The following is a 27,536-nucleotide window of genomic DNA, read 5'->3' as shown; positions in this document are numbered from 1 at the left end:
GGTCTTAAGAGGTCTTAATTTATAGGGGCATGGCCAGCTCTGGAGAAGGGGGCTGGAGGGCCTGATGGCATCAAAAAAATGCATGCCACCCCCAGAGGATGAGAACTGCATTGTGCCCCCAGCCACCTTTCAAGAGTACCTGACTAAGGGAATACTTAACCAGAACTTGTTAAGGAGAGTGGGCTTTTGGAATGAATGACAGGCAGAGAAAGGAGATGTTTAGGGAAAAAGTCAACTTCTTTTAAGCCCTTGTAATGATGATACCCATTTTACAGATGCAGAAACTGAGGCTCAGAGAGGGGCAGAAGCTCACAAAACTTTGTCAGGTAGCCAAAGTGACACTAAGACCCAGATGTCAGACTCCCTGAGGGCTCATCTAACAGCAGCATGGGAGGCTGTGCCAGGCGTACTAGGCTGGCCTCCTGGACCCAGCAAAAATCAGGTCCCCTCTGAGAGGGTGAGGATCCCTCGGCTCCTCCAGAGGCTGCCCACCATCCAGTTTTAGAGCCGGCTGAGAGGCCCATGGGGACTCCTTCCTAGGTCCCAGCTGTTTTCTGGGGGTTTCTTCTAGCAATCCTCCTATCCCTGACCGTATCTTCCCAGATACCCAGAGGCCCTCCCTGGAGATTTCAGCTTTTTTCTTCCCAGAGATCCCTCCTGTGGTGGCAGGTGGGAGGATCACCTGGCCAGAGAGGGCTGGTGAAGGAGGCGTGAAGCGGGGAGGGTCTGTACGCGCCCTCTCCCGGTCCTCTCGGCCCCACGCCCTTCTCCATCTCGTCCTGGCTGCCTGAGCTTCCAGCCTCAGAAAATCTCGGTTTCCTGTCCCAGGGCTTTCCCAGGACCGGAGAGGCAAATGGCTTGACCCCTGACAAGCCCTGAGGGGCTGCCTAGGGTTGGCGGGCACACCCTGGCCAGAGTCCTTGTCTGAACACAGAAGTAGGGGGAGTGCCACCCCGCTAAGGAGAGCCGCAGGACTCAATCTCATGGGTAGGAGGGCCTGGCATGTGGTTGCATCGTTTACCACGCAGAGTAGGACGGCAGGCAGGGATGGCCACTACTGTCCCACGGCCAGAACCTGAGGCAGAAGGATGGCAGGAAGGGAGGGGACAGACCCGACGCTGCTCACCTGCCGGCTCACCCTCGACAGTCCAGTGCTCTTGGGAATGGCTGAGAATGGAGACGAAGGTGACTGCAGGATTTGGGGGAGCCCTTGGAGCCTTCAGAGGCTGCTGGGAGAACACACTGCAGCTGAGTGTCCCCTGGATGGCCTCACCTTGCAGCCATCAACCCCTCTTGGCACTCTCGCTGGCTCCTGGCAGGCCTCAGCCCCGCATTTCTGCGCATGGCCAGGCCCAGCCCCCACCTGAAGTGGACCCTGGACGCTTTGTGAGGACCCTCTGACGCCATCCAGCCCTCTGGAGCAAAGCCAGGAGCCCAGCCAGGAGCGGGCGGTTTGAGGGAGCTCAAAGGACTGTGGGGAAGGGCTCAGGGCAGGTGCTTCTGAGTGACTCCAGGGCGGAATCAGGCCTGGGGCTGAGGATCCTGGAGAGCCCGTCCCACACTGACGGCGTCCTCACCACTCAAGCTGCAAGAGACGGGAGGCAGGATGTGGAAAGGGCGCCCCGTCACAGGGCTCTTCCCCTGGAGGCCTGTCTCTCAAAGCTACACCACACCGGCTTCTGCTCAGTAGACAGGGGGACTCCTACCCTGGGGAGTCTGCCCTGCTCCTCCAGATTTAACGACTCCCAAAACGTCATCTCTGCTGGGACAACTCCCGGGCTCTGTTCCAGCCAGCGGGAACCCAGGTCATCTGACTCCCTTCCCAGGGCTCATGCCTTTACCGCCTGGCGGGCCTGTGACTACACCAGATGTGGCTGTGAGCCAGGCCCAGGAGAGGTAAGCAGGGGGCGGGTGGCCCGGAGAAGGAAACCTGGGTAGGCTGGTTGTCTGATCCCAACTCCCGGGAAAGGGAAGCTCACGAGAGGCCAACGCTGGGACCCTCCCCTGAGGGGGTCAGAGAGCCGGCTTCCAGGATGGAGGCCACGGTGGCACTGATTGACACTTTCAGGAAGGGCACAATAGGGATCTGGGGTGAGGAAGCCGCTGGAGGAACCTCAAGCCCCTGGCAAGTCAGCCTTGGGTAGGAATGGGGCCTCGGAGAGTCCCAGCTCGTCAGCTAGAAGGGCAGATCCCATGGGGTTTTTGCTCATGACTCCTTGGTCCCCACCCGCAGTTTGGTAAGATGAGGTGGAGGGCGGTCCAGCCCTGGAAGGAGCTGTGCTTTTTTGGGCAGGGCCTTGGCCCTACCCGTGAAAGCTCCCCAGAGCCACAGCCCCTGCTGACCAGCCATTCTGATCAGATAATAGGGAAGGGCCCTCGCCCGCATTTCTGAAGTTTCGCCCTCTGGTGAGTAATTTCCTGGAGTCTGTGTCTGGCATCAGGATCAGAGACTTTGCTCTCCACCTCCTACCTCTGAAGGAAACATGAAGAAGAGCCCTTCTCGAGGACCCTGGGGGATGCTTCTGATCTGAGAGAGGGCTCCGGAGGCAGGATGAGGGGCAGGTGTGGACCTGAAGCACCCGGGGCAAGAGGCTCCTGTACCCAGTCCTCCGGCCCACGCACCCGGCACAGGCTCCCCGGGCTCAGGCTGACGGGCACCACAGGTTGGCGTGCTTGATGGTGGTCATGCAAGAGGCATGCCTGCCCCCCAAGCCCTTGGCCGCCAGCCCATGCCTCAGTCCACCACCTCTCCGCACCGAGCAGACTCACCAAGGGCAGCGTGGAACGGCTGGAGCCCCAGCTGCAGCTGGAAGGTCAGGGCAAGACTCAAAGAACTTTCTAAGTATATGAGCTGTGGTGTGTAACTGGCAAAGGTGAGCTGACCCCTCAACTTACAGCAACCAGGGGCCAGCCTTGTCCATGCAACCTATCTTTCCGCTGGTTATATCTCAGTAAATGGTATTACCGTCCACCTATCCACCCCAGCCCCCTGAGCAGCGAGCCCCTCAACCCCCTGGCCAGTCTAGCTGCAGGCCTTGGCATCTCTTTCTCCCAATGCCTCTAGAATCTGTTCACAGCCCTCCAACGAGGCCACCACCTCTCTTTTGGATGCCTGCAGCAGCCTCCCACTGTCTGCCTGCTCCTACCCATGCCCCCTGCTGTCCATTCTTCACCCAAGAGCCAGAGCGAGCTTCTCAAAATGTCAAATGGGCCTCTCTTGTGCTACAAATCCTCCAGGGGGATGCTCTTGGGTAAAGGTCTACCCAGCCTGACTTCAGCCCCATCTCCCGCTACCTCGACCAGAGAACTCTGCCACAAAGGTCTCATTCTCGGTGCTCCTAGCTTGCCCATGACTCACCCTTCTCTCTGGCCTCTTAACAGCCACTTGTTCATCTTTTAAGACTAGGAAGACTTTTTAATCTGCCACCCCCCTCCTAGGCTCTAAGAAAACCCTGCTGAACCTGAATCTATCTCCCCAACACCTGTCATTTCTTAGTGTCGTATTTCTCTATTCTTGACTTTACCTACTTTAAGAATGACAGTCAGCATCGAGACAACACACAGAGAACGGACGTGTGAAATAACCACAAGCTAGAGAGGCTGAAGTAAGGGGAGGGTGGTGGTCGCGGTGGGGAACCGACAGCTCCCTTCCCCTGCCCTCGCCCCTCCCACTACCGCCTAGGGCCATGAAGAAGCTTCCAGAAGAGGACACTTACAGTTTAGATGCCTCACTCCCATTCAACCTCTGTTTATTTATTTTTTTTGTCTTTTTGCCTTTTCTAGGGCCACTCCCTCGGCATATGGAGATTCCCAGACTAGGGGTCTAATTGGAGCTATAGCCACAGGCCTATGCCAGAGCCACAGCAATGCAAAATCTGAGCCGCATCTGCAACCTACACCACAGCTCACAGCAACGCGGGATCCTTAACCCACTGAGCAAGGCCAGGGATCGAACCCACAACCTCATGGTTCCTAGTCAGCTTCGTTAACCACTGCGCCACGACGGGAACTCCTCAACCTCTTTTTAAATCATGATAAAATATACATAACATAAAATGTACCTTTTACTTACTTATTTATTTTTTTTTTTAGGGCTGCGCCCATAGCATATGGAGGTTCCCAGGCTAGGGGTCTAATTGGAGCTATAGCTGCCGGCCCCCGCCACAGCCACAGCCACGTGGGATCTGAGCTGCGTCTGTGACCTACACCACAGCTCACGGCAACTTGGATCCTTCACCCACAGAGTGAGGCCAGGGATCAAACCCACAACCTCATGGTTCCAAGTCAGATTCATTAACCACTAAGCCACGACGGGAACTCCTTACTTATTTTTTTAAGTGTACAGTTTAGTGGCATAAGGTACATCCACGTTTTTGTACAACCATCACCAACATCCATCTCCAGAACTTCTTCCTTATCCCAAAATGAAACTCTGTGCCCATTAAAGAGTAATGCCCCACACTTTCTCCCGCTCGCCCACAACCACCTTTCTGCTTTCTGTCTCTAGGAACGTGACCATCCACGCACCTCAAACTAGAGGAGTGGTACAGTATTCGTCTTTTCATGTCTGGTTTATTTCACCTAGCCTAATATTCTCCAAGTTCATTTATATTGTAGCCTGTGTCAGAATTTCTTTCCTCTTTAAGGCTGAATACCATTCCATCATATGTATACACCTTATTTGTTTGCCCATTCATCCACTGAGCTACATGGGTTACCACTTTCTGCCTACTGTGAACGTCACTGCTTTGAACACAAGCGTACAAACTGTTCAAGTTCTTGCTCTCAATTTTTTTAGGTGTGGACCCAGAAGAGGAATTGCTGGGTCGTAGGGTAACTCTTAGTTTTTTGAGGAACTGCCATCATTTCCCATGGCAGCTGCACCGTTTTACATTCTCACTGGCAATGCCTAGGGCTCCGATTTCTCCACCTCCTTATCAATACATGTCGTTTTCTGTTTAGTTTAGTTTTTTGTTTTTTAATAGTAGTCACCTAAATAGATGTGAATTAGTATCTCATAGTGATTTTAATTTTAAATTTCCTAATAATCAGGGAGGTTGAACACCTTTTCATATGTTTACTGGCCATCTGCATATTTTCTTTGGAGAAATGTCTATTCAAGTCCTTAGCCCATTTTTAAGTGTGGCTGTTTGTTTCTTTTTTGTTGTTCACTTGTGGGGGTTCTTTATGTACTCTGGATATCAACCCCTTGTCAGATATATGATTTGCACATATTTCTCTTATTCCATGGATTTTCTTTCCACTCTGCTGGCATTATCCGTTGATCCACAAGTTTTTAAATTGTGATGAAGCCCAATTTCTCTATTTTTTCTTTTGTTGCCCGTGCTTTTGCTTGTCACATGCAGGAAATCCAATGTCATGGAGCTTTTTCTTTATGTTTTCTTCTAAGAGTTTTATCATTTAGCTCTTCCATTTAGGGCTTTGATCCATTTTGAGTTAATATTTATATGTGGTATAAAATAAGGATTCAACTTCATTCTTTTGCATGTAGATATCCAGTTTTTCCAATACTGTTTTTGGGGGAAGGGGCCGTGCCCACAACATATGGAGGTTCTCAAGCTAGGGGTCGAATTGGAGCTATAACTCTGGCCTATGACACAGCCACAGCAATATGGGATCCGAGCCACATCTGCAACCTATATACCATGGCTCACGGCAATGCCGGATCCCCTGACCCACTGAGCAAGGCCAGGGATTGAACCCACGTGGTCATGGATATTAGTTTGATTTGTTTCCACTTCACCACAACGGGAACTCCCTCAGTACTATTTGTTAAAAAGACTATCCTTTCCTCATTGAGTTGTCTTGGCAACCTTGTCAAAAAGCTTTTGACTATACATGTGAGAATTTCTTTCTGGGCTCTCTATTGTATTTCATTTGTCTGTGTCTGTCTCTGAGCCAGGGCTCCACTGTTTGGATTACTATAGCTTTGAAATAAGTTTTTTTATTTTTTTTTTTGTCTTTTTGTTGTTGTTGTTGTTGTTGTTGTTGTTGCTATTTCTTGGGCCGCTCCTGCGGCATATGGAGGTTCCCAGGCTAGGGGTCGAATCGGAGCTGTAGCCACCGGCCTACACCAGAGCCACAGCAACGCGGGATCCGAGCCGTGTCTGCAACCTACACCACAGCTCACGGCAACGCCGGATCGTTAACCCACTGAGCAAGGGCAGGGACCGAACCTGCAACCTCATGGTTCCTAGTCGGATTCGTTAACCACTGCGCCACGACGGGAACTCCTGAAATAAGTTTTGAAGTCAGGTGGTATGAGACCTCCAACCTTGTTCTTTTTCAAGATTGTTTTGGCTACTCAGGGTACCTTGAGATTCCATATGAATTTAAGGTTAGATTTTTCTATATATGAAAAAAAAAAAAAAAACATCGTTGGGATTTTGATCGTGATTGTATTGACCATTGTGACTTTAAGGAGGGCCTGGCCAGCTTGGGTGTCCCATGGTGACAAGGAACTGGCAACTCAGTAAGGATGAACGGTGGTCTGAGCAGAAGGAGAAGGCACAGACTTAGCACAGTGAAAAGTGGGGTCAAGGGGCTACCCTTCTCTAAAATATTGAAATCTTCGGCTCTTCCAAGGCCTCCATCAAAGGTAGATCTCCATGGCAGGAGTGTACCTATCTGTATAATGGGCATTGCATTATGAGCCACTGAAAAGGCTCCTCCAGCATCAAATGTCTTCTCCTTTTCCTCATTTAGGTTTTTCACCTCTTGAAAAACCTCAGTGGTTTGTTAGGACTTGGTACTCCCTCTCCTGGCTCTAATTCTGATGTGGCTGGGGCTCTGTCTCCCCCTTGAACAGGTCACCCTTCCAGTCCAGGCAGCTATCCCTTCCAGGAGGAGCATGTTTCCTCAAGACTGGGGTGGATAGGAAAGGGTAGTCCAGGCCCTCAGGGAGAGGAGGGCTGGGCAGAACCCCTTTGGGAAGATTGTAGAGATGGTCTCCTCATCCTGGGGAATCTTACAAGCGGATCTGGACCTCAGGAGATGGGGTCCGCCTGCAGCAGTGAAAGAAAGAGTGGACACAGGCAGCCTTCTTGTGCAGCCTAGGATCTTGGGAGATTACGCAATGGGCCCTAAGCCATACCTCTCGCTCTGCCTCAGAAAAACACCTGCCTCAGCCCATCGCTGAAAACGGATGGACAGATGAGTAGAGCACTTTGAGCCCTTGGTAGGACACCACTCCCAGTTCTGAGCTGTGACACTCACCACCCTTCTCGCCTGACCGTAAAACACAGGAGAGCCTTTACCGCCCTACCTGAGAAGGCATGGCCGGGGCTTCTGGCAATTCATCCTGCCCCAGAAGGGGTTATCTAACTCCAGCTCTGACAGAGGGCCTTGGGGTTTCTGGCGCAGCCTCAGCGTCTACCTTGTGACCAGGGGTCAGAAAATAAGGTCCGTGAGCCCAATGGGAACCTTCTTTCCAGTTGTTTTTAAAGCATCCCAAACTTCATCAGGCTAACAGGAGTCACTTTAGATGCAGAAATAGAGCGGCAAGCAGAGAATGTTTTTCCTACTTCAGGGATGAAACCATAAAGTTCTAGAAGATTACGTCAGCGCGGGGAAGGGTCTCATCCAATTGAGCTTTGGTTTCACCAAGTGGAATCTATCCATCTGTTCATTCGTGCCCTCACTCAGTGCCCACTATTGGACAGGTCCCTTGCCAGGGGCTGGGGGTACGGCAATGGGCAAGACAGAACCTCTCTCCCACGGAAGGCACAGTCTGTGGGGGAGGCAAATGGTAGCAAACAAACAAATAAATGAAAACCCCTAATGAAAGGAAAGAAGTAATGGAACATGACTCTACGGGACTGTTTAACTAAAAAAGTCTGACCGGGATCAAGAAATCAATGAGGTCTTCCCTGAGAAAGCGGAGACCTGAAGGATGACAAAGAAGGGGAACAATATTCCAGGCAGAGGGAAGAGCATGACCAAAGGCCTGAGGCTGGAGGAAGCACAGGCCCAAAGAGGAAATGTCTCCTGGGGAGCTGGAAACCATCACGAGGGCTTTGGGATTCCTACCTGGATTCCTACCTATATCCCCCAGCATATCCTACAACCCGGTGCCCCCAAGACGTGTGACCTCAGAGAACAGCCTCACCCCTACTGGGCACTCATGGCACCCCCAGGTGCCCAGGAGAGCTCAAAGGCAAACCACAGAGGGCAGAATACCAGAACTGTGCAAAGGACATATAAGGTGTACCCGACTTTGCTGAAGACCCTTCAGGCCTCTGTGGCTGGTGGGAGCCTCTGGATTGAGTTAAGACTAGAGGCAAAAGATTGAGTGCCGAGTGGAAGTTTTACTGCCAAACAGAAAAACTATTCCGGTAGAGAGTCTAGGTCGGGGCAGGGATAGAAATGGGATTGGTCGTGAACTATCTCTGTCCTGTATTCACACAACACAGTGGAGCGTTGCTGATTGACTGGCGCTCTCTGGCTTGTAGGTCAGGTGAGCCCTGGGTGGGCTGGGAGTGGCCAGCTGTGACCTGGGCAGCTGCCTCAGGATTACGGTGTCTGGCAGCCTCTTGGTATATATGACATGCCCAAGTCCAGATGTGGGTGCCCAGTCAGGTCTGCACTGATGTCAGCAGGCTAGGCGGTTAGACTGGGGCTTATCACTTGCCATTGGCCCTCAGGTCTTTAGCGCTGGAAGGGTGGGGGGACCTCCCCAATCTCTACATCCTGAGCCTAGCCCGGCTAACCACCACCTGCTGAATGCAAGTGCTGATCTTGGCTCTATATCCTCAACACCTAAGGCGGGGCCCCTTCCTCGCCTTCACTGCCACATGCTGTGCTGAATTCTGCTTCATCTCACATTCCACTGTGCCTGCTCTAGTCCAGGCTACCTTTATTGCTCACCCAAAGGCATTCATTTCCTCCCAACTTATCACCTCCAGCTCATGGTCTATGAGTCATCTGTTTAAAATGTCCCTTATCTCCTGAAAAGCCTTCCTTGACTTCCCTTGGCTACTGGGACAAAGCCCTGGCGTTCGCACACCCAGGCAGTCCACCTCTCCAACCCCTGCACAGCCCCCTCTCACAACAGGCTCAGCCGCAGGGAACTGCCAGTTTCTCCGGAGTCACGCTCCCTCTCACCGCTAGGTCTTTGCCTCAGTGTGGTGTCCCCTCGATGTGGAATGCTCTTCTCATCCTTCCCCTGGCTACCTCCTGCTGATTTTTCAAGGGTCAGTTTAGAAGCCAAAACCTTGGTGGCTTCCCTGACATCCCTAAATTGGGGTCGGGTATTCCCTCCTTCGTGCACCCCAGTCCTCTCTCCCCCTTTAACATGTATTTATTTTTTTATTTTATTTTATTTTATTTTATTTTATTTTATTTTATTTTATTTTATTTGTCTTTTCTAGGGCTGCTCCTGTGGCATATGGAAATTCCTAGGCTAGGGGTCCAATCAGAGCTGCAGCCGCCGGCCTATGCCAGAGCCACAGCAACGCAGGATCCGAGCTACGTCTGCAACCCACACCACAGCTCACGGCAATGCTGGATTCCCAACCCACAGAGCAAGGCCAGGAATCGAACTCGCAACCTCATGGTTCTTAGTCAGATTCGTTAACCACTGAGCCACGATGGGAACTCCCTAACATGTATTTAAATTGGAGGGTGTGGGAGAGACGTGGGACGTCGGGTTATTTGGGGAAGACATCTACTCCCGGCTCCTCAAACTGCCTGGAAACATGGCTTGGAGTCTCTGGAAAAGGAGATGCCAGCACAGCCCTGCTTCTTCCCTCAGTTCCTCCTCTAAGGAGGCCAACAGGACCTTGGGCGGATTCTTCTCCTGAGCCACGCCCTAAGGAGAAGGGAGGCTTTGCTCACAGGGCACACAGGGGGTAGAAGGTTCCAGGCTGACTAACCAGAACACAGGGCCTACAGGATACAGACGAGGGTCCAGGGCGGAGAAAGGAAGGGCAGGGTTCAAACTCTGCCTCTCTATCTGACTGAGGGACCATGCCATTAAGGCTGCCGGACTTCCCCCTCGGCTCAGTCCGGGCTTGGAGTGGGGGTGGTGCCAGGCCAAGAGGATTCTCCAGCGGCCTGGCTGCCTTTTGAACTTGAGTTTCTGGCTCTTGGGGATACAGAATGAATACCCTCTGTAAACTAGAAATGCCTCTCTGGGCCTCTGTTCTTTGACAGAAACCAAGAGGTTCCACAGACTGACCTTGAGAATTTTTTTTCAAAGTCAACAGAGGTCACCCCTCTCTGAAACCTTCCACCAACTCTGCTCCTCCCCACCCCCACCTGCCACCACCATGTCAAGCGGTGACGGAAGGTCCCCAAGGGCCCCCTCTCCTGTTGCGTAACATGGGCAGCCATGTGCATGCCTGGCTGCTGACTGGGGTGCGTTCTAGGGGAAGGAGCGTTGGGATGACACACGCGCATTTTACTGGGTATGCTTCTGTAATGTGGGAATGTTTTTACAAGCGTGCATCATTCCTATAATTAAAGATGCAAATCTAGTAAAAAGTTTCATCCCATAGGCCACAGGTTCAGAAGGAAGAGGGTGACAAGGAAGATGTGGTAGGTGAGACAGCTCTGGAGCTGGGCCTGGTCAGGAGGGCAGCAGTGGCAAAGAGGCATTTGGACCAGGTAAAAGCACAATTCAGGGCTCCAAGATGAGAAAGCTTTATGGGCAGAGGCCAAAAAGGATGAGCACACACTTAGCTGGAGGAGGAATTTATGGAAGACCAGTGAGAGGTGAGTTAGTACTGTAGAGGGTAGGCCGTGAATGACAGTCCAAGGAATTTATACCAAGAGGTTTCTGAACCAGAGAGATGTGACCTGAGCTAGGCCTGGGGGCTGGAGCTGGCAAAGACGAGAGAAAGGTCAGGCCTGCCAGGAGACATCTGAGTGAGAAGAGCAACCATCAGGGGAAAAGGAGATGAATGAGCTGGGCTGGCCAGGACTCTAGCACGGAGGACCAACCCTCCACCTGCACTGCAAATCCTCCCAAAGCCTTGCTGGGCACTGGGAGTTCCCAGCCCACCTGTAGCTGGAGACAGGGTGACATCCCAGTATAACTCTAGTTCAGTCACACTTGCCCACCTTGACCCAGAAAGGAGGTGGTACCCGCTGAATGTCTTGGGGCCTCTAATTCCTTTTGCCTTCATAGAAGGACCACAGAGCAGCTGTTTGATTTTGGTGATTCATTTGCCTATCACATTTGCCTGGGTCCTAGAGGGAAAGCAAGCCTGTTCACCACCAATAGTTACTAGGATGAGCCAGCATGAGCCGGATAACACTTCTCACACTGCAGGGCCACCCGCAAGAGGCAGGATGGGGGCTTTGGCAATGCTGGGAGTTCCCAAGGGTTCCAGAGAGGCCCAGACACCTCAAGGGACTGGGTCTGACAGCAGGGACAGTGGGCTGGAATGGCCCACCCAGTGCACCTCCCAGCCCTGCCTCCTGCCCCAACAGAGGCTGCTGGAGACAGTCATGCTGAGGGAGCCATCCACGGTCACTTGAGGACCTAAATAGAGATGGATTGGGCCTTGGGCACGCTCTTCAAGATCAAAGAGCCCTTCTCCCTTTCATAATTATGGTCCCCATGGGTACCAAGGACTCGGAGGTGAAAGAAAACCCGATGAACAGGAAGGGAGCATCTTCTCCCCTCTCTGACTCATCTGAGGTGCTTAGTGGAAAGAGGTCAAGGCCACTGCACCCTGAGAAGGCCCAGGAACTTGAGAGTATCACAAACACACAGACAAGGAAAATCCCTTCCTCTACCTCTGGGGGCCTCAGAGCTCTGGGGCCTGCTGTCCCCATTGCCGGGCTAAGGCATCCCCTTTTCTGCGAAGTGAAGCTTTCCTTTACCTCTCTCCTCCTCCACTTTCTGTGTCTTGTACATAACCCATCCCTGCCTATTGCACCCTCTGTGGTTCTGCTTTCTCAGCAGTCTAGGCTGATGTCATATGAACTTTCCTCTGCTCTGTGGCCGGGGGTAGCCTAGTGTCTGCCTCACTGAGCAGGTGCTCACGAAGCACTTGTGCAACAAAGAGCCACAAAGCACAGTCCCTGATTTCCCAAGCCAGCTCCAGGCCACCTTGGGAGGCTGTGTCCTGCCTAACCACCCCTACCAGTCCGCCTGGGCCCCCAACACCCCCAACCCCTGCCTGAGGATAGAACCTTATGTCAGCCACACCTGGAGATGTCTCTCCTTTTCTTTTTCTCTGCCTTGCCCGTGGAATTTGGAAGTTCCCAAGCCAGGGATCACACCTACACCACAGCAGCGACCCAAGCCACAGCAGTGACAATACCATGTCCTTAACCCACTGTGCCACCAGGGAATTCCTGAGGTGTCTCTCTTAAAAGGGTCCTCAAACTAGCAATCTAGGAGTTCCCGTCGTGGCTCAGTAGTTAACGAACCCGACTAGTATACATGAGGACACAGGTTCAATTCCTGGCCTCGCCTCACTTTAAGGATCCGGCGTTGCCACGAGCTGTGGTGTAGGTTGCAGACCTGGATCCTGCATTGCTGTGGCTGTGGTGTAGGCCAGCAGCTACAGCTTCGATTGGACCTCTAGCCTGGGATCCTCCATATGCCGGGTGCAGCCCTAAAAAGACAAAAAGACAAGAAAAAAAAAAAAGCTAGCAATCTGGAGAGGTCCCCCGAGTTCTCTGTGAACTTGGTGCTCAGGCAAGGGCAGAGTGGGGAAGGCTGGAGCTGCGGTGACCCCTCACTGCTCTGTAGTGACTGACAACCCACGTGCAGTGAGAAGCATGGATTGCGACCCGGGTGAACAAGCGTGCTGCCTGCCCAAGGTGTCCTGACACCTCATCTGGAGATGGCCAGGTGTCGACTCAGGATCTGGGACATCATCCAGTTTGGGCCACTGAATGGCAGGTAGGAGACTGCCAGCCACCCTCCCTGAAGCAAGTACCTCTAAGCCCTCAGTCCACCTCTTCCACCCTCAGAATGAGGATCCGTGGACCAGGCAGGTCTTGGCAGTGAGGAGAAAGCCAGCCTTTGCCACAGGGGCCTTGGCAGTACCAGCTGCCCCCTGGGTGCCCCAGCTCTAGGCTTTTTGCTCCAGACTTTGCATTCCTCTAGGATGACAGTGCCCTCTGTCACTGGTGACTCAGCCAAGTCAGAGCCTTGCCCTCCTTCTGCCAGGGCAGCTTTTCTGTGGGCTTAGTATTCTCTGGCTGGCTGATAGGTCATCTTCTGCTTAGCCAGGCTCTGCTGCCGGGCTCACCCCCAGCTTGAGTCAGCACCCAGCTGGCTGCTCAGGCCCTGGCTCTGGTCTCTAAGAGGTCTCTGGGCAAATGTGCAGCTCAGCTCTAAATGCTTTTGCATTTGGTCTCTTCGGTTCATTGATCAGGAATCATATGATCTTTTAAAAACACAGCTGGTAGAGTTACCCATCTGTGCTGCTGCATTTGGATCGTAAATCAGGCTGCCTAGAATTTATTTAAACCTGCAGGTCTGAGTGCAGCATGAGGCTGCCCTCACAATGCCTCCTGTGATGATAGTCTCATTTGCTGGATCGTCTTAATTCTTGGGACCACTCTTGGCTGGGTTTCTAGGACTAGGTCTGTTTTTAATGCTCATTTACCTCCTGAGCTCTTGTAAGGACTATTTTCTCTTGACACTGAGATTCACTAATAACAGGGTAAAGCACTATCTGCACTCCTGGCCTGTCCTTTCACCACACACACACACACACACACACACACACACACACACACGTGATTCCCAGGCAAAATGGGTCAGGAGTACTTAGCCAGGTCAGTAACCCCAGACGGCGATGTTGTCTATGCGCCCTCCCCATCCCATCCTTTGAAATATACACAGTGACACTGCCTATGTGGCAGAGAGTGCCAGGAGTCCTCCAATATCTGGCCGGGCCGAGCACATGGCATCCAAAATAAGCACTAAATGTCCCAGCCTCCTTTCCAGCTATGTGCTTAAGTTTTGGTCAGTGAGATATCAGTAGGATGGTGTTCTCTAACTTCTCGGAAGTATCCTTTAAAGAAAAAGGCACGCCCTTCTTCCTTTCTTGTTCCTGCATGCTAGCCAGAAAGCACCTTTCGTGATGTGATAGCTGGAGTCAGTGCAGCCTTCCTAGAACATGAGGCTAAAACTGCTCTTTGGACGGCAGACGGGGCAGCCCAACTCCTAGACGGCCTCTAGTCATTCTCCAGTTCTGATACCGTGTGTGTCCTTGTTTCATTCTCTCCCGTATTCAATAGGGCTGACCTGTGTAACCAAGAGGCTATTGCAGAAATGACAGCATGACTTCTGAGACTACCTCATGAAGGACATTGCAGCCTCTGCCTTATTCTCTTTTGCATAACTTGCTCTAGGCTTGTGGAAGCCAGCTGCCATGTCGTAAGCGCACTCAAGCAACCCCATGGAGGATTACAGGCGGTAAGGAACTGAGGCATTTTGCCAACAGCCAGAACCAACTGGCCAGCAATGCTGCAGTGCCTTCGAGCCTTTGTGTGATCATAATTCCATCGGACATCCTGACTGCAACCTGATGAGAGAACTTAAGCCAGAACTACCCGGCAAAGTCACTTGTGGATTCCCGATACACAGAAAGTCTGAGATAGTAAGTGCTTGTTGTTGTTTAAAGTCACTGAGTTTGTGCAAGAATAGAGGAGAGCAACAAAATAGAAGGAGCCCCGACCCTGTGAATCTGTGGAGGGCCAGAGCAACCCTTACATTTACCGCAGACTTTCTTAAAAACAGACATAAACTTCTCTTATTTCCACAACTATTACTTTGAGTTTTCTGTCATTCTTATTCCTAGTCTTATTTTGGAACCACTCATTCAGAGAGACTTGCGAATCGCAAGCTGGAAGCGCCTTTGCAGGCCATCCTGTCATCCTGCTGCCAGTGGCATGATGGGGCCCAAGTCTCCTTAAAATGATGGGTAGTTAATGTCTAAAAATGTCTGTAAAAGGAATTTTATAATGAAAACCACAAGTCAAGGATTAGGAAGCTCTGGCTCCGCCCCTTCCTGAGCACGCGCATTGAACGCTTTGGTGACCTTACCTGGCACAGAGACGCTGTCTTTATCTCTCTCTCCCTGGGGTATCCATGAGGCTCAAACAGATGTGTAAATAAGCAATTTGGAGAGTGCCAAGCTGCTCTACCAACTGCAAAAAGCACTCTTGCTGTGGGTCTGGCTGTTTCTGGATGGAGTAAGCCTGCCTTAGTGTTTACAGGTGTTCCTTTCGTGGACCAGCTTTCAGGTGTGCATCTCTGTGGCGTAATGAACAGATCCTCACTGGTGACAAGACACCCTGCTCAGGTCCATTCAGCCGTGGCAGCTGACAGGACTGAGCGATGGCAGTCCTGGTCGTCTAGTTGTTTTACTAACATGCCCCTTCCCAGTGCCCTGGTTGCAGGACAATGACCAGCCCTCAGAGGCTTCCCCTCCAACCCACGTCCTGCTCTGTCACAGATAACAGTGTCCAAAGCGATTCCTGACCCACAGGAACACAGTTCCCAGACCTGCTTAATGTTCCTCGCCTTCTCCCACTGGCTCTTACTACGCTATGGGATCGCTTCTCTCTGAAATCTTAGCCCCCTGAATTCTACCAGAGGCCTCGAACTCTGCTTTCTAGGTTTTTCCAGCCCTCTCTGCACTCTTGCTCTTGCACTTTAACAAAGATCTTCTGTCCCTAGAGGCTCCAATTGCTTCTCTAGCCTGGCCCATCAGAATCATCTGAACAACCTACCATTTTCTTTTTTTCTTTTTTTTTTTTTCTTTTTTTGCTATTTCTTTGGGCCGCTCCTACGGCATATGGAGGTTCCCAGGCTAGGGGTCTAATCGGAGCTGTAGCCGTCAGCCTACACCAGAGCCACAGCAACGCGGGATCCGAGCCGCGTCTGCAACCTACACCACAGCTCACGGCAACGCCGGATCCTTAACCCACTGAGCAAGGGCAGGGACCGAACCCACAACCTCATGGTTTCTAGTTGGATTCGCTAACCGCTGCGCCACGACGGGAACTCCCCACCATTTTCTTGAACCCTGGATTAGTTTGGGTAATGCTAGATGCCATAACAAACAAATCCCCAAATATATATTGGCGCCGGCAATAGAGTTGATTTCTTGTTCACCAACAACTCACGTGGTTGTTCCTGATCAGTGGTGTCTGTCCTCCACAGGATCATTCAGGGACCGGGATCCTTCCCCCCTGTGGCTCTGCCGACTCCAACAGGCGGTTTCGAAGGAGGCCTCAAACGAGAAAGAGAAAGGAAGGATGAGGAAGGTGCATCTGCTTCTTAACTAACTTGGGCTGGAAAATACACATCATCCCTGATCAACATTCTAGTGGCAGGAACGAGTCATCGACTCCTCGCAGATGTCAGAGACCTATGGGGAGGGGTCATGTGGGGAATTGTGGCCTCTGCTGGGAAGCCCCTCTATTCTGTGGAAGGGCCATACACTCTGCGTGTGCATGTGTGAACAGTTAGCTCTCTCTACTATACACCCTTCACTTCCTTTGGCCACAGTCGTCTTGCAAGACTGCAACCCAGATACGACAGGGCAACCTACCATCCTTGGCTTCCACGTCCTGGAGAAAACCGCTAGGGGACAGATCAGTGCCAGGGTGGATTTCAGACCCCCAAAGCCACCAGGGCCCCTGTATTTCTGGGCCTGGGTCAGATTCTCTGCTTTTCCCATAAAAGGTGTGGCAAACGTTCTCTCCCTATCTTCAGCGCCCCCCCCTCCCCCTCATTCTTAGCAAGTGAGAATTTTAGGCCCAAAGGGCATCTTGCTCCCAGCTTCTTCCTGTTCTCTCTTCCAGGCCACACTCGTGTAAATCTGCCCAAGCCCGCATTCTCTCCAGCTTCGCATCCTGAACTGCCCCCAGGATTTCAGACCTGTGTATCCACCTGTGCCTGGATGCTTCTGCCTGCGTGTGCACAGGCCCTTCACACTCAGCACGCCTCAAACTGAACTTGCCTTCATCCGCCCGCCCCCCCAAATTGGCTTCTCCCGTGGCGACAACCTAACCCCAAGCTTGTCCCTGCTGAAAACCTGAGGGTCATCACGGTCTCGTTTCGCAGGTTAAATACTGGCCAAGCCGTGTCTCGAATCAGTTCCCTCCATGCCCGTCCTCAGTTCAGGCCATCACGTCCGGCTCAGACGCCCGCGGCTTCCTCCTAACAGGTCTTTGTGCCTCTAGTCTGTTCCCTCCAACCTGTCTCCACAGGCAGCCAGCGCGCCTGGCCTGCAGTCCCAGTGGGACCACGGCGCTCACTTTCTGAAGCGAGTATGGGCTTCCCTCTGAGGCCCCCAAGTCCGCTCATGACGGGCCCCACTACAGCAAGCCCCCGCTTCCCCTGACGTCCCAGCAACGCGAGGCTGTCCCGTGCACATACTCTGAGGATCCCTGCTGCCACCCTAGGGTCTGGGTGGGCGCCCCTCATGCCACTAAAGAGGCCTTTATTTTCCTCTTTCGGTGCCTGTCACACTCCTTGGTAAACCTCTTCTTCTAAGTCTGCCTCCAAACACCACGAGAGCCGGGGTCAACTCTATCTCACGCCCTCGGAGCCGAGGACCGCGCTCAGCACACACCAGGGACCCAAAACTTGTCCAGTGAGTGAATGAAGATGGCGGGAAGGACCCGGTGCAGGTGTGGAAAACCGTGATCGAGATGCACTTGCCTGACGCTCAGTGAACATTCTTTCTCAGGACAGCCGAAGTGTGTGTGTGTGGGGGGTATACAGGGTGTGTGTGCGTGTGCGTGTGTGTGAAATCTGATCCTTTGCTTGAGAGCCTCCCGTCAGTTAATCTTGACAGGCCATTTTGCACAAAACCTCTTCTCCAAAGCACTTTCTACAGCGGGGCTGAGCTCTCCGGTCCTGCCAAAGCTGTGGGCTCAGCTCCTACCACATGACTGGCCTTGGCAGTAGCCTCAGACCCATGCCTCCCACTTGACCTCCATGAGGCCGTGGGAGACAAGCTAGAAAGAGCATTGTTCCCCCCCCCCCTTTTTTTTGTCTTTTTTTGCTATTTCTTGGGCTGCTCCTGTGGCATATGGAGGTTCCCAGGCTAGGGGTCGAATTGGAGCTGTAGCCACCGGCCTGCGCCAGAGCCACAGCAACGCGGGATCTGAGCTGCGTCTGCAACCTACACCACAGCTCACGGCAACGCCGGATCGTTAACTCACTGAGCAAGGGCAGGGACCGAACCCGCAACCTCATGGTTCCTAGTCGGATTCGTTAACCACTGCGCCACGACGGGAACTCCTGTTCCCTTTTTTTGAAAATCCCTTAACCATATTTTACAAGGCCCAACAAGACTGCCAGTCCTGAGTCAGCCTGATTCACAACTCCCGGGCCCACCACCAAAGAGGCAGAGTGTCAGGGCCTTGGGAGCACTTTGCTGGCTCAGCCTGGGTGACGGCTGGTTTGCCCAGGCTCGGCTTTCAGCCCTGGCCCATCCCCTGGAACACGGGCAGCGTGTCAGCTGGTATAAACAGGGCAGCAGGGGTTGTCCGCAGGGAATTCCAAGGAGGGATGTAGGTAGGGAGCCAAGTACAAGTGTAGGGGAAACTGTGAAAGACGTGGACCTTTAGCCGATGTCCGGAATAACTTAACCACCTAGGCTCTTGCTGCCTTTCGGTGTCTTTAGACATTTCTCAACTCTAAAGATGGAAGTGAGGCTGTAAGGCCTTGAGAGCACGACAAGTAATTCCTGTTCACAGTCAAAAGGCGTGGGTCTGACGGAATACAATTGACTATTGCCTTGTGGATTCGGGGCAATTTTGCATCCATTTCTAAAATCATTTCCGCATTCCTTATCTGACTGTCATGGGTGATACTCTGAGCGCTCCTTTGAGTTGGCGGTAACGTTTTAGTGGTCCTCTCATTAATCAACGAGTTAGTAAACGAAATCTTGGACACAGGTTAATGTCATATCTTGGACGAAACATGGTTATATCCTCAGTTAAAATTTATCGTTAAATAGAGACAAAGCCTGTATGATCACATACTCACTTCAGAAATATTAGTGATGCAGGGAAAAAAAATTAGGATACACATGAAAATGTCAGGGGTCACCCATGGGAAAAAGGGAATGTAGAGGCACTCACTTTTCATTTTATCTCTTTCGGTACTACTTCAATTTAAAAAAAATTTTTAATTTTTTGTTTGTTTTTCTGGGGCTTCATCTTCAGCATATGGAGGTTCCCAGGCTAGCGGTTGACTTGGAGCTACAGCCGCCGGCCTACGCCACAGCCACTGCAGCGCAGGATCCGAGCCGTGTCTTCGACCTACACCACAGCTCACGGCAACGCCGGATCCCCAACCCACTGATCGAGGCCAGGGAGGATGAAACCCACATCCTCATGGATACTAGTCGGATTTGTTTCTGCTACACCACAACAGGAACTCCTGGCACTACTTTAATTTTTTAACTCTGTTAAAAGAATTGCAGTGGAAGTTGGCCAGGCAAAGGTTTAAGGGTCATTTGTTTTCTTTTAAAATACTTTTCTCTATAAAAAATAATAACATTAACTTTATAATTATCCATTAAGTTGTATATATGGTTGTTTGGACTTTTCTGATTGGATGCTATATATATATATATATATATATATATATTTTTAATATGATACATGTTAAAATTTAAAGGAAAAAGCAAACCAAATAGAAAAAAACTACATCTTGGCTTGCTGCTCCAAGCACGCCCTGGGCAGACAGTGGTGGTTATGACGTGTTGCCTGTCCTCAGGGAAGAGGACAAGCTTCAGGCTCTGCCCATAGCTGAAGGGTTCCGGGCACCCTCCACACACACCTTGTGTCCGGGGCTCCCCAGATGAGGGATCCTCCTCACTGCTCAATACCTGCCGCACCTCCTTCCTCCCGCCCTCCCGGCAGCCAGCTCAGGGAAGAGATGGAAGATCATGCCAGAACGGGAACATTCCTTCCCCTGCCCTGCTTCCCTTGACAACTGACAGGCGTCCCGCCCTCCCTGGCTTGCAAGTGAAAGGGAAGAAGAATCACTGCCAAACCACTTCTTGTACAACAATGCACTTCTGAGCAGGACACACAAATTTTTTGTCAATTGAAGCCTGTCTTCCCTCCTGAATTTTTTTTTTTTTTTTTTTTTAGGGCCACACCCTCAGCACATGGAGGTCGCTGGGAAAGGCTAGGGGTCGAATCGGAGCTACAGCTGCCAGCCTACACCACAGCCACAGCACTGCGGGATCTGAGCTGCATCTGAGACCTCCATCACACAGCAACGCCAGATCCCCAACCCACTGAGCAAGGCCAGGGATCAAACCTGCATCCTCATGGATACTGGTCAGATTCATTCCCACTGAGCCATGATGGAAACTCCTCCCTCCTGACTCACATGATGGTCCCGATATGCTCTGGCTTCCATGTGCATGAGTGGCTCACCCACTAGTAACAGCTCCCAACACTTACATTCTTCTGTCTTCATGAACCAGCCTATAAACTGGCATTTACTCAAGTTCATGATGATAGAACCTTCCTTCCAGGAATTCCCCCAAGCTTAACTATTTGCCTCTGCTGTTTCCTTAGGGTGTGTGTGGCAGGGGTGGAGCAACACCCACAGGCAGTGGGACCACCTCTCAGCCCCAGGAGCCTCCCCCGCCCTTTGACATCAGGGTGCGCAGTCCCTTGCACTTGGCACTCGGGTGCTTCATTAATGAACTCTGGCCTAGGAGGACCAGCAAGAAGGCAGGCCCAAGCCCAGTACCTCCTCTCACTTGCTGCACACTCAGCTGGCCTGACTGGAGCTGACCCTTCCCAACCTTACCCACTAAACACAGAGTTATGGCCACACCTGAATCCTGGGGCTACCTTTCCAAGCGGCACAGCACTGCCATGGGGAGGGAGAGCCTTACCCTCAGTGCCATTATGTGGGGATGTTTGAGCCCAGACACCCAGTGTCTTGTGACTACATCACCCTCTCTTCCTTAAGTCCTTCAGTGGCTCCACATTGCCTACAGGATCAGGTCCGAGCTCCACGGCCTGGCCTTCAAGTCCCCTGCTTCATAATCTGGCCCCAGGTACCATCTACACCATGTGTGCCACGGGCTACCCACTCATTCAACCTGTGCACTCCACAGTCCAACTTATGCCTAAGTCTAGAGGCTGTTTTCCAGGCCCTTGTAGCTGCCCCAAGTGCCTCATTTAAGTGGCAGCCTCTCTTATTAATTGATGTCATCAGAACTGCATTATGCAGATGTAGATGCAGCGTGCCACTGGCTGCTCTTCAGCAGGGCCTTACCCTGGTGTACACACAACCCAGAGGCTGTGCCTGGCTGCACATCACACAGACCACTTTCCAGAACAGTTCTCTCCACGGGAGCAGCTGCGGATTCCTCCCATCTCCCCTCAGCTCACGGGCGTGGAGCAGAGGCATTTGTGTTAGGACACATCACAGCATCTTGCTGCCAAAGTGACAGCTACAATTCTGTTTTGGCCGACAGCTGGAGATGAGAGAATGTACACACAGCCAAGGCGGCATGGGCCTCCATGAATCAGCACTTTGTGCTGTGTGTCCAGTGGTAGGGGAGGGGGCCAACCCGCCTGTGGTCCAGGTCCTCCCCTGGTGGGCAACCTGCTGGCTACAGACCTCAAGTTAATACCTGGGCCCCTCAGGTCAAGTCCTTGGTGATAGTTAATCCCCCCAAGGGCCTCCCAGGCCCAGAGGAGTGGAAGAGTGAGCTGGTCGAGCCCAGGCAAGACCCAACCTAAGGGACAGCACTTGATTCCTCAGCTAGGGCAGGAGCAGACGATACAAAGGGCCAAGCTGCCCCAAGATGAACTCCATCACACGGCACAGCCTGGCGTGAGGTATGCACGCAATGGGCAGGAGGTCTTCTGAGGAGCCTCAGTGCCACAGGCCGTGGGCGAAGGAGCAGCGTCAGTGCAGGCGCCCAGATACCGCAGCAAGAACCAGCAGGCAGCAGCAGCAGCAGCAGCAGCAGCTCCCACTCACTGAGCCCATCCGTGTGCCAGGCACAGCACTGACCACTTCGCATATGTTCTTTCTTTTCATCTTCCCCACCACCCAGTGAGGCAGGATCTGTTACTGCTGCCACTTTACCAGGGAGGAAACTGAGTCTCAGAGAGGAATGTCATGGCGGCCACGCAGCTGACAAGTGTGGAGATGGAAACTGAGCCGGGGTGGTCTGGCTCCGGAGTTCTGCTGGTTTATGCCTAATTATCCTGATTCAACCCTTGCAAGCTCAGAGACCCCCCCAACACATTCCTCCCCGACTGTGAGTTGAACTGGGGCTTCCAAGTAGACTTTGGCCTGGAAGCCAAGATGTTACCAAGGGAAACACACAACCACTATTTCAGGTGACAGATACTGGGCTGCGGAAGTGGGGGGAAAAAATCCAAAAGCTACCAGGAACTCCTCATTGCGCATTTCTGCACGTTCAGCAGGACAAGTGTCATCAGGAAGCTGCTCCGTGGCCAGCACTGCCCCTGGACACAGACGGCAGGAGCAGGAACTGCCCTTTCTCTTTGGCCTTTTCCTCGGCCCTGACCGGGTTCAGGCTGAGGCTCTGGCAGGGGCAGGCTCAGGCTCCTGGGGTTCTCTGAGGAGAACTGCTGCCCTTCTCAGGGCCCTAGGTGAGACAGAACCCGCCTGTGCTCACATCCTATCCGACGGCACGCAGACAGGAGGCAGTGGGCTAGCCTGTTCAACACGCTTCCAAAGTGGGCGTTTGAAAGGCCGGCACGGCTGGGGCGCAGGAGCATTTGTATTTCAAGTGGTTGCTGCCCATGAATCACCGATTTCTTTCTGTGCTCTTGGAGAAGGCATCATTTCCACCCAGCCTCACGTGGAGCTGGCGGCCAGAGCCTCTTGCTGGGGCTATAAATAGCAGATCATCAACTCACCTCTTCTGAGCTCATCACAGACTCCTGGGTTTACTGTGTGTCTTCCTGCGGCCTACATGTCACCATCACTCAGAGTTCCCAGGTAAGGCCTGGCTGAGAGACCCAGGGCACGCTCCGGGGTCTGCAGGGTTTGGTTTGTCACAGCTGTTCAGGGTAACAGCAAGGACAATGGCAGGCTTTTGACGAGCTCGGCATGCAAGGCGTCATAATTATCATCTCGGGTCTCTGAGCTCCTCTCCAATTAAAGGCAGCAGCAAGGGACTGTCATTTCTCCAGGAGTCCTAGAAATAAAAGGCAAAGGACTCACCAAACACACACCCAGAGGAAGACACCCCGAGTGGGTAGCAACACATGCGAGGCTTCATGCATTCCTGCGGACTTGTCTCCCAACTCTGAATGAAATACTTTATGGCCCTCCAGCTTCAGATGTGAGATACACTGAATGAAATACTTCCTGGCTCCCTGGCTTCAGAAGTGAGATCACATTTTTTCTGGTATTACTCAGAGCTGCCGTTATGAAGGGCTCCCCGCGTGCCAGGCTCTGTGCCCAGCCTTGGCATGCAGCACCTCATCAAGTCATCACAACAACCATATTGAGTTAACTGCTAGCATCACTGGCTTTCTATCGGTGCGGAGGCTGAGGCTCCCAGAGTCACAAGGGTAGGGCTGCTGGACCCCAGAACCCAGTCTCTGAACCACCACACTTTCTGCCTCCTGCAGAAGGCGACTATTTGTGTGTCCACATCCAGTCCACGTGCAGCCATGCATGTGTCCAAGCCCATGTGCCACCAGAGGGGCCTGAACAGAGGTCTCCTTTTTCCCAGCTTTACTTCCCCCGTAAGTGGGAGCCAGGTGCTCACAATCTTCTCCCCCCACGTGTCAGGCCCCTGGGGTATCCTGAATGTCCCGTCATCACTTTCTCCTAAATCTGATCTTCTTTGAGGTTCTCCTGGAGGAGGGCCCCAGCCTCCATGTGGCTCTCCAGGCCCCACTTAATGATCTTCCTCAGGCTTCCCTCCCCTCAGGCCTGAGACAGGCAGGGGTCAGGTGGGCCTCCCTTCCTCCCCTTCGCCTTCCTCCCTCCATGTGCTGCACCTGATGAATGGATTAAGAACTCAGATTTGGAATTCCCTGATAGTACAATGGCTTAAGGATCTGGTGTTATCACTGCTGTGGCTCGGGTTCGATTCCTGGTCGGGGAACTTATTATTTTTTTGGTCTTTTTAGGGCCACATCCATGGCATATGGAGGTTCCCAGGCTAGGGGTCAAATTGAAGCTATAGCCGTTGGTCCATGTCACAGCCACAGCAACACCAGATCTGAGCCTCGTCTGTGGCCTATACCACAGCTCACGGCAACACCACATCCTTAATCCACTGAGCGAGGCCAGGGATCGAATCTGCATCCTCATGGATACTAGTCAGATTCATTTCCACTGAGCCGCGACGGAAACTCCTGACCTGGGGAACTTATGCACATCTTGGGTGTGGCCAAAAAAACCCCCCCAAAAACACAGATTCTTGGTCCCCTCCCAGATCACCTGAAACAAAATCTCACAGGGTAGAGGGCAGTATCTAGACTTTTAAAAAGCTCTCCCAGTGATCTGTGCAGCCAAGAGCAAGAGCCACTTGGTCTAACTGGCTGCCTAGACTCCAGCCTCTGCCTACTCCAAACCTTCCCACCCACAGCTATCAGCTTAATTTTCTTAAAGCACAGTTTATCTCCTGTCACTGTCCAGCTCAAGATTCCTTGGGTGACTCCCACTGGTTGTAGGACAGTGCAAAGTCCTTACTGTGGCATTCAAGGCCCTCTCCATCCTGAATGACTCATTCTAACCCCTGCTAACCCCTTGCCGCACCCGACAAAGCCACCTATCCCTGTGACAGCCTCCTGGCCCTGCTCTCCCTCCTTAGCTTGTCTGGACTTTAGATAGAACACACTGAAACAGCACTGATCCCTCCCTAAGACTTAGAGCCCTTCAACAAGAGGAATGAGGAATTTTTGCTAAAATGCCCTCTTAATTCAAGAGCCACGTGTGCAGCTTTAAATGAAGAGGGTTTTGTGTGGCCTGCAGATGAAAGGAGATCCACCAGCAGATACAACACAATGGCAGTAATGTGTAAACACAGGATAGCAAGAGAGGTGGGGCTCATGATTAATTCAAAGAAGATGGTGTTTCAGCATTCTCCCTGCTTCTATTCAAGCCCAAAAGACAGAGCAGGTCTGGTAAGCATTGCCAGGCCGGGGCCATGTTTCAAAATATCTCTCTGTTCCCATTCCTAGACCAAAGCAAAGAAAACACATTTGGATCTTATTCAAAAGGTCAAGAGTGTTTTACTAATATGTTTAAACAATGTGTGTTTGGACTTTGCTCCATTTCCCACAAAGAAACACCTAGCCCACAACAAAAGTGACTGTGTTGATTGACAGCAGGAGTTATTTCAGAATGTGGCCTGGAAATTGTTCCCTTCAAGTTCTTGAGATTGAAAATGGACCCTAAACAACTTCTGGTTAAATCTCTTGTGAATCTCCATCTGCTCCCTCCCAAAGCCCTACTACAAGTAACTATAAAGGAGTAAAAAGCGTTACAAATCCACAAGATCTATGCAAATAGGGAGGAGATAGCAGCTGATGAGAGATGTCAGCACATTTTTGGAAGGCAGCAAGCAGATGGACGAGTGGCAAGGAGTTCCCATCATGGTTCAGCAGAAAGAAATCTAACTAGCATCCATGAGGATGCAGGTCTGATCCCTGGCCTTGTTCAGTGGGTTAAGAATCTGGTGTTGCCATGAGCTGTGGTGTACATTGCAGGCATGGCCCGAACCCCATGTTGCTGTGGCTGTGGTGTAGGACGGCAGCTGTAGCTCTGAATCAACCCCTAGCCTGGGAACCTCCATATGCCAAGAGTGCAGCCCTAAAAAGAAAAAGAAAAAAAATGGAGTGGCAAGTCACACGGTACCATGGAGAAGGCTGAAGGCTTGATGCTGACAGAGGGCCTCTGGATAAGAAGTAGGCAGACTGCTGGGAAAGGGAGGGCAGAGATGCAAACAGGGGGACTGGTAGACTACATGAGGGCGCAGTGCCAATGTGCAGTGGGGTGGCCATGGCTTGCTTGCTCCTATATGAGATTTGAGGTGCCCACTAGGGAATTTGGGTCAACTCATCAGGCACTATGGAAGGTGAGTATGAAGGGCAGAAGTGAAAATATGGGGAATAAATGGAAACCTAGATACTAAAAGGTAAACTCCCAGCCCAATTTCCCCACCCTTCTTCTAGAAAGCCTGGCAACCAGGCACACCCCAGGCTGAAGCCTAAAGAATTCTCTTCTGGAGAAACTGAGCAGACTCAAGGGAAAGACCTATCGATACAGACATGATGTGGATACAGACCCCCAACAAAAGAGGCAGCTCATGACCAGCCACCCTCTTCAGGGAAGTCCACTGAGAGAGAAGCGCCACTCAAGTGTGTGGACCATTTGGTCATCTCTTCCATGCATGTTTCTTAAATATGACCAGAAAGTCAGGATCCCCAGACAATTAAGGAAAGCCTCAGACATGAGAGACAAGTTATGGAGGAGGAAGAATGCATAAAGTTACAGAGGAGAAGAAAGCTTTACAAATTTTATAAAATCTTCAGGGACGGAAAATAAGATTTCCATCTCAAGGGTCATCTTCATGAAATGTCAGAACAGCAGGGATAAAGAAGAGACCCAAAAGGACTCAGAAAGGAAATAAAGATCAGTTGAAAGATCAGGGATGTGAATGACACCAGACTTTTCAGCAGTGACACTGGAAGCTGGAAGATAATGGAGTTAGCGCTTCAGATTTCTGAGTGAGAATTATTTATAGCTTAGAAATCTAAACTTAAACCATTCAGAGAACTGGTAGAATAAAAGATAGTTGAGGAGTTCCTGTGTGGCTCAGTGGGTTAAGGATCCTGCATCATTGTCATTGCAGTGGCTTGGGTCACTGCTGTGGCATGGGCTTAATCCCTGACCCAGGAACTTTCACATGTCGAGGGCATAGAGGGGAAAAAACAAACAAAAAAAAGATACTTGAAGACATGGGAGATCACAAATAATTTGTTTCTCATGCTCCCTTTCTCAGGAAGCTCTCCACTCAAACAAGAGAACAAGAATGAGGAAGACACCTCTAGGAGAGGGCAAAGGGATTCCCAGGATGATGGTGAAGGAGACCTGGAGGATGGGGGCAGGAGGCCTAGGGACGAGACTTCCCCCTCTGGGCCAGAGAATAGAGGACTCAGGGCAGAGACAGGCCAGACAGATTACCTAATGGGAGTGGCAAGGTGGAAAATTATGTTGAAGGACTACTAGATGGCTATGAGAATTAGTAATAAGTTGGCCAAAAACTGAGCCAATAAAAAATCTGAGGCAATTGCTACCTACAGAAAACCCTAAAACACAGAAACTGTAAAAAAAAAAAAAAAATAAGTGCAGGAGTTTCTGTGGAGCAGCGGAAATGAATCCAACTAGTATTCATGAGGAGGCAGGTTCAATCCCTGGCCTCATTCAATGGGTTAAGGATCCAGCATTGCCGTGAGCTGTGGTGTGAGTCGCAAACATGGCTCGTATGTGCTGTAGGCTGGCAGCTACAGCTCCGATTTGAATTCTAGCCTGTGAACCTCCATAT

At 51.6% G+C, this 27,536-nt stretch overlaps 1 protein-coding gene and 1 long non-coding RNA gene across 5 annotated transcripts in view; one reads left to right on the top strand and one right to left on the bottom strand.

Moving 5' to 3' along the window:
* The window catches only part of JADE2 (jade family PHD finger 2), a 146,058-nt gene that overhangs the window by 101,378 nt on the left and 17,144 nt on the right, over positions 1-27,536 (bottom strand). For all 4 annotated transcript variants that reach the window (XM_085014574.1, XM_085014571.1, XM_085014572.1 and 1 more), the window contains exons 5-6: positions 22,888-23,168; positions 16,123-16,229 (exon numbers count right to left, since the gene is read on the bottom strand). The gene's annotated coding sequence lies outside the window, so the exon portion shown is untranslated. The remainder of the gene's footprint in view (positions 1-16,122; positions 16,230-22,887; positions 23,169-27,536) is intronic.
* On the top strand, positions 1,333-19,534 carry LOC106507324 (uncharacterized). Its single transcript, XR_014838805.1, has 4 exons — positions 1,333-1,896; positions 14,344-14,591; positions 16,160-16,263; positions 16,804-19,534. It is a non-coding gene; the product is annotated as an uncharacterized LOC106507324 (long non-coding RNA).

Source organism: Sus scrofa, chromosome 2, assembly GCF_054392235.1.
Source record: "Sus scrofa isolate SSC_HxYL_T2T_F1_AM1 chromosome 2, Sscrofa_HxYL_maternal_Yorkshire_Landrace_v2.0, whole genome shotgun sequence".
NCBI lineage: Eukaryota > Metazoa > Chordata > Mammalia > Artiodactyla > Suidae > Sus > Sus scrofa.
This window is presented reverse-complemented; position numbering and strand designations above follow the sequence as displayed.